Raw genomic sequence first — 7819 nt, 5'->3', positions numbered from 1 at the left:
TAATCAACCAGTTATATATTTTACAGATGATCTTCTCTTTGTTCAGGACTTTTTGTGCCAGGAGGAATGCTACACAATCTTGCACCCAGTTCTGTTAGAAGTCTGGCCCAATAAATAATTTTGTTCACTCACATGCAGCCACATTTATTCAACAAATACTTTTGAGAATCTGCTATGTACCAGGCAACCACCAGACAGGGTAATACAGTGATCAAGAGACAGTCAAAAGGTCACAGTGTTGAGGCTGGAGTGGCAGATAGAGACATGTAATTACCATATAGAGAAAGGAGCAGGTACAGTGAAGACACTAATAGCACAAGCTTTGAGGTTGATCGTATTTGCCCTCAAACCTGATGCCACGATCTACAGGCTGTATGATCTTGAGAAAGTTATCTAACCTCTCTTCAGTTCCTCCTGTGTAAAAAGTGAAGATAATTATACATGGAACTAGAATATCTAACTTCAACTGTTCTGTAAAAAGTATAATCTAATAAAGAATATTTAAAACACTTGGCAAATAAGTATCTAAGTGGTAGTTGTCATAAACAGTGATGAGTGCTGTGATCTGGACACTGTGGGGCACTATGGGGATACAGGGGAGGGCACCCACTAGACAGGTTCAAAGGCAAGGACAGCTTCCTGGAGGTGCCTTCTAAATCAGACCCCAAAGAAGCCTAGGTGAGGAGGAGAGTCAAGAAGACAGGCCAATTAACTACTATAAATAAAAATAGATTTAAAAAACCCAAATTTCTCCTGTATAGCACAGGGAACTATATTCAATATCTTATAATAACCTTTAATGACAAAGAATATGAAAATAAATATATGTGTGTGTATGTGTATATATATATGACTGGAACATTATGTTGTATACAAGAAATTGACACATTGTAACTGACTATACTTCAATTTAAAAAAATTAAGAAATATGCCAAAAAGAAAAAAGAAAAAAAAAGAAGAAGACAGGCCAGAAAGGCCAGATATTCGTGTAGGCTGTATCTGAGAAGGAAGGTTGAGCCAGGGATAATGACCCTCTCACTGTAGAGCTGCCTCTTCTCTTGTCTCATCAATTTTCCGTGCTTCTGTTCCATTGTTTCCTAAAAACCAGCTTCCTTATGACTACTACTCCCCCCAAACTTCAATACACATGTGGCTTTAGCTTGTTTTTGGTGCTAAATTCAGGGAAAATGGACCTTACAGCTCCAGTGCCCACTACTGCTTGGCAAGCTCAGTATCTTTGAGTTCAGATTCTCCTGAGAAATTTCCATTAGCTGATTCCAGCTTATGGATTGATTTCTAACTGCATTAGGTCCTCCACCCCCAACAGCCAACAGGTGGGACCAAATAGAACCTATTTTCTAAGGACCACCCCCTTGAGTAGAGTGGGATAGAGGATTGTTTAAACAGAGAGTATGTATTATGGAAGTCAACGAGAGGGTTATCCAGGGTCTTGCCGCTCAAAGTGTGGTTCCTGGACCACAAGCATGACATCACCTGGTAACTTGTTATAAATACAGAGCTTCAGTCCTCACCGCAGACCTACTGAATCACACACAATCTGCATTTTAATAAGACCTCCTCCCCCCGGGAGAGGGGATTCATACACACAATGAAGTGTGAAAAGCACTTCTTACATACACCTCTATTTTCACAAGTTGGGCCACAGGCCATACAGATGACCCTCCCAGTAGCCATCACCTCTCATCGTTTGATCTTCTTCATTGTACCTCAGCCACTCTTTCCAATGTAATATTCTGGACTCTGTCAACACCCAAAATCACACCATTTTTAAAATAAGCCCAGATGGATCATTTGGTAAGCCTTCTCCAATCCTTTCAATTCTCTCACACAGTCAATGTTATCAGTCCTTCGGTCACTTTAGTGTCTCTGATCCTTTGGTCTCTTGACTTTTCCCCAGTGGATCAACTCTTCCACTGTCCCTCTCTTGCAGCTTAGATTCTGTGTTCTATCACCTATTTGCTCTTTTGATAATATCCTCAGAACGCCAGATGTTCACTTGTAGCTGGGGGAGGGGAACGTGAGTGTTAGGGCCAGTGAGTCATTAGGGCAAGTCTGCTGGGGGCTCTTAGGAAGGTTTCCTCCCTGATATAAGGTGAGAGGCATGTGATGAGAGCTATCCCTCCAGATGCTGTCACATGAAGATCTGATATTTGGAGATGCTTCTGTCATCTTATGAACATGAAGGAGGCCAAGAGTATCCCAGAGAAACCAAGTAGTCTTCAGCTGGGAACCACCCACCTCTGGGCGTCTTAAATGTCATGTGAGAGAGAGAGAGAGTGTGTGTGTGTGTGTGTTTTGAGTGGGAGGGACTCTATTGTCCTAAGTCATTTTTATTTGGGTATTCCCATGCTGACAGCTGAAAACACAGTGACACATTTTTAAAGCCAAACTTTCTGTAAAACGGTCCATTACAGATGGTATCCACTTCCTTCTCTCCATATTTGCCTCAGTCACTGAAATCTAGTTTCCTGGCCCTGCTTCTCCAGTATTCTTTCAGGAAGGTTCCAGGGTGGACTTACTGCAGAATCCACTGGACTCTTCAGGCCTCCTCCTCTCTGGGCAACACTTTGAATTTTAAAATCCTGGAACTAGCCTTTACTATAGCTCTTCCGCACCACCCCCTCTTAAATATAATCTCCCCGGGCTCTGTTCTTAGCCTTTTCCTCTTTTCATGACAGGCTTTGCAAGGCCCAGCTCATCTACATCCGTGACGTCAGTTTATATCTTTGTGCCAATGCCTCTCAAGCCCATACGTATAGACTTCCACAGTTTGTCAGGAGACATGTAACTTAGGAAGAGAGCCATTTTTGAAGTTAAATAACTTGTTCATTTTGGGTATGATTTGACCATGTTTCTCTTCTTTCCCTGTCCCCACGGTAAAGCTGTCATGGAGATCAGTGCCTCCAATTCTGGCTGGACATGAAAGTACTTAGTATTTTTGAATACCTGATGCCCAGGGTCATACTCCAGGCCAGTCATATCAGAATCTCTGCAGATGAGACTCAGCAGCATTTCTTAAAGCTCTCCAAATCACTGGTTTCAGGGCAGAGTATGCGGCTAGGAATCCAGGCCTGGAGCTCCACGGTGGGTCTTCATTCTATCATCTGACAAGTCAGTAGCATGGACTCTGGAGTCCACAGACATTGGTTTGAATCTTGGCTTCACCCCCTCAACAGCTGCATGATTTTGAGCCAAGTATCTCAACCCCTCTGGGCCTCAGTTTGGGCTTTTGTGAAATCAGCAAAACAATACTTGCCCTGTAGGGTTTTGTGAGAATTAAACAAAATACTGTAAAATTAAATAAAATGTATACTATATTTTAAATACTTGACCCCTAGTTAAGACTCTGTAAATCATGCATAGCATGCATTTACTACTATAAACGTAACAAAGACTGTAGCAAAATGGAAAAAAATGAATATGACAATGTTGAAGGGAAAACTAAAAAGTAGAATCCTTATAGTGTATGGTTGACCCTTGAACATGGGTTTGAACTGTGCAGGTGCACTTATTTGTGGATTTTTTTTCCATAAACACGTACCGCATGATCCATATTTGGTTGAATACTCACATGCGGAACCAGGGATACAGAGGGAGGGTCAACTGTAAATTTATACACAGCTTTTCCACAGCACAGAGGGCTGGAGCCCCTAACCCCGAGTCATTCCAGGGTCAACTGTAATTGTGGAAGATATCTTTGCATCTGAACCAAGACTGGAAATGAACATGGAAAACATAAAAATAGTGGTTTTTTAAATTAATCTTTCTTTGTTTTCCTGAATGGTTGTGAAGTTCCATACCTTTTCCAGAAGATAGGAAACTGGCCATAATGCATCAGTGCTTCTTTCTTGTTTGTCTTTCTCTTTTCTTCCCTTCACATGTGCTCTGCAGCAACAGGGGCATCATATGTTCCTTCAGAGCCGAGGGCAAGTTTTCAGAAACTGAAACTGAAGGTCAGGAGTGGGGCAAGAAGCAGCATCCAAAGTCCATCCAGGAAGTGAGAACTAGGAAAAAAGTCAGAATCCAGTACCTGCCGGTGAGGTGGGTGACAGTCGGAACGAAGTTATGACCCACTTGCAAACCTTATGGTGTGTAGAACTATACTGAGCAGCCCACTTGAGGAAAGGTCACGCAGCAGCATTTCAAAGTGCTTCTCTCTGTTCCCAGAGCTCCTAGATGGGAGGAGGGCGCAACAAGTAACCCAGGCCGAGTCCGGTGGGACGGGACGTCCAGCCGTTAGAGGGCCAGGCGAGGGGGAAGCACACACCATCAATACGCTGCTCTGAGTATGACCCTCACAGCCTCTCTAGCAGACTCCAGAAAAAAGGTAAGGGGGAAAAATGAGTCAAGATGGAAAAAAGGCTGAAGTAGGAAAAAAAAGCAAAAGAAGAACACGAATGAGGGAGAAAGTGGCTTCCCACAACACACAGAGGCGAGATGGAAATAACTGTCGGGGGCCTTTTCAGGTTCAAAAGGAGACAACAGGCCCCCAAAGGAGTCACGTGTGCTAAACTCCACGTCACAAACCAAGACTTGCTAACTAACCTAACTGCAGTTTCAACCACACAGAAGCGTAACCTTTAACAAGTCAACCTGGAATTATCTGGTCAGCACTTAGGAGGTAATCCTCCTGAGAGATCCTTGGGAAGAAGACCTGAGTGAAACAGTGCTTTCCTTGCTAATAACTTCCCGTTTCCTCTGCTATTAAACACCTTCCTTTTCTACAACTTGGTGACACTCCCTTCTATAGCTACATGAATTCATGAACTGACTCGTGAATCATTGAACAAAGCCAATTTGATCCATAACTGTACCCAGCTGATTTTTTGTTGTTTAACAAAGTACCCACAGTTTGAATAGTCACGTGATAGGAAAGTTAATTCATGAATATAATGCCTTTAGGCACTGCAACAGACCGTCCCTATCAGTCTGAATGTGCTCCCCAGAGTGGATAGGATCTGTAGGTTTACTGATGGCATTTTCTTGAATAAAAGGATGAGATTTCTACACACCCCCTGTAAATCAGGCAGATGTGGTAAAAGAACTACCTCTGTAATTGGGAGTCAGTGGTCTGATCTGAGCTTAGGAAAGTCACCTTGGGTACCAGTTTCCTCAGCTGTAAAAGGAAAGATTATATTCTACCCTGCCAGATCTAAAATGCTAATAAATGGGGAGAATAAATAAAGGACCTATTTTAAAAATATTTTTCTATTTTGAAATACTTTTAGATTTACAAAAAAGTTGTAGTGGTAGCACAGAGAGTTCCAGTATATACCCCTCGGCCAGCTTCCCTCAACATTATCACCTTATACAACGATGGCACATGTATCAAATCTAAGAAATTAGCTTTGCTATAATTCTATTAACTAAACCACACACTTTATTTGGAGTTTCCTATTTTTAAATAAGGCTGATGTGTAGTAGAGAACTGTGACCTTGAGCAAATATCAGAGTTGTACATCCATTATAAAATAAGGAAAAAGAATTTTCCCAGAGCCTGCAAACATTAAATGAGCTAGGTAGGTGAAACTGACTTTTACACTCTGAAGTGTTGCTCACTGGAATCAGTCACAAATGATAAAAAGTAATTTTTAGGTGTTTTAATAATTGAGTAGCACTGCTACAGAAGTGGATAAAATCTGAAACAGGGGCTATTGCCCACAGCTGACACACTGTTCACAATTTGAAAGCTGAAATTTTGCACAGAGAAATTAAATTAAATAAATGTGCTATGTAAGCCAGCCCTCTTGAATAGGAGCAGAGAGATTATTTTTAGCCGATGAACAGTTTATTGCAGTTCCTACAGTAACTTCTGAGTTTGAAATTGTGTGTATTGTTTTTTAACAAATTTATTTCATGATTTAGAAACTTCAAAGTACAGTTTCATGGACAAAGTAAAGGATTTTTTAGGTTTTGAACTATATTACATTTCTCAAGAAAGTTTAGACAATCTACTATATATAAAATAAACAACAGGGTCCTTTGGTATAGCACAGGGAACTATATCCAATACCTTGTAATAACCTATAATGAAAAAGAATATGTATATATAGGTATGAGTGAATCACTATGCTGTACATCAGAAATTAACACTACATTGTAAATCAACTAAATATCAGTAAAAAATAAACAAATAAAAGGCAGTTTAGGAAAAAATAACACCAGGCAGTTATTGTTTGTTACCATTTCATTTAAGATTTAGAATATTCCTGATAATGATTTTGAGTAAACGATTTAAAATTCAGGCGTGTAGCTTCAGAAGTGTGTCTTAGGTCTTGGCTCTGCAACTAATTGTGTCGCATTCAGTTATTTATTGAACTTTACGGGCTTCATCTCTTCGTGAATGAAAACTATGGGGCAGATAAGCTTTTTCAAGATTTCTGGCACTAAAATCAAGTGACTCTAGCCATACGAAAGGAAGGACTGAAGTTGAAGAGGAGGAAAAAAAGAAAAATATAAATATAAATGTGGTTCACAGGGCAGTGTAGTTACATCAGCTTTAGTGACACTGGGTGTTCTGGATCTTTTTGGGGCCCAAGGTTAAGATCTTTTTCACAAAGGTAGTTTCTCTGTGACAATTAGATACTTTTGTACTGTAAACACGGCGTCGCACACACTCAAGCCCTAACCTGCCAGCTTTGCTGAGAGTGTGCTTCCCGTGCTGCTTAAGTTCTCTAAATAGACCCAACAACGAGGTAATCACACATCTTTTCTTAGAATAGTGTCACTTTAATTTTTTTCAGGGAGACTAGACAGGAATCCAACTATCTCATGGCTTAGCAATCCAGATTCATAGTGAAAAATATCTGAAGTAAATGGTATCACTTAACAAAAGATCTATGGATGCCTCTTGCTAATTATGGGAAATTTATCAAATTAACTTTTTTATTGTAAAAAATACAGAAAAGTTAAACAAAAATGAAAAAACATTTTGTCATTCTAACTTCTGGTTTGTTAAATAAAATCAATGGAATATTACAGAATAGGTTTATTTTCCAGAGAAGAGCTTTAGGGAAGCTGTTCTCTCTCTCTCTCTCTATTTTTTTTTTTTTTTTAAAGAAACACATTAAGATCCAGAAGAAAAATTTAAATAAATAACAACCCAGGTAAAGAAATTCTCTTGCAACCTGTCCATCTGAGAGCACACATATTTTTCCTTCAAAAGTCATTTCTATTCTCCCCAGTGAAAATATTAGCACCACTTCCCCTTGGCTGGGTTCCTTGACACCCCCTACAGTGAGAGCAGACATCTGTTACTGAGCCTCTATTTAGGGAAAAGGTATTAACTCTCAGAATACGCAAAGGAAGACAGCTCATGTATGGCACCCAGTGTGATGTTTCTCAACTCCATCCCCTAAAGGAGAGATCTGAGCAGAGCCTCTGAACATCTAATATGATTAGATTCTCCTGCCAACAATGTCTTCCATTCCTCTGGTAGTAGACTGAACTGTGGATTCCCAAAAGATGTGTTTACCAAACACCTGTGACCTTATTTGGAAAAAGGATCTTTGAAGGCATAATCAAGGTAAGAATCTCAAGATGAGATCATCCTAGATTAGTGCAAACCCTAAATCCAAGTGCCCTTATAAGGGACGAAGGCCACACAGAAATACACGGAGAAGGCCATGTGACTACAGCCCGAGGTTGAAGTCATCCAGCCAAGGGATGCTAAGGGATGCTGGCAGCTACCAGGAGCTAGGAGGGAGGCATGGGAAGGGTTCTCCCTCAGAGCCTCCAGAGGAAACAGCCCTGCTGACACCTTGATTTTAGACTTCCAGACTCCAGAATGGTGAGAGAA

Source organism: Camelus bactrianus, chromosome 7 (genome assembly GCF_048773025.1).
Source record: "Camelus bactrianus isolate YW-2024 breed Bactrian camel chromosome 7, ASM4877302v1, whole genome shotgun sequence".
Lineage (NCBI taxonomy): Eukaryota > Metazoa > Chordata > Mammalia > Artiodactyla > Camelidae > Camelus > Camelus bactrianus.
The sequence above is the reverse complement of the archived record's forward strand: the minus strand, read 5'-3'. Positions refer to the sequence as shown.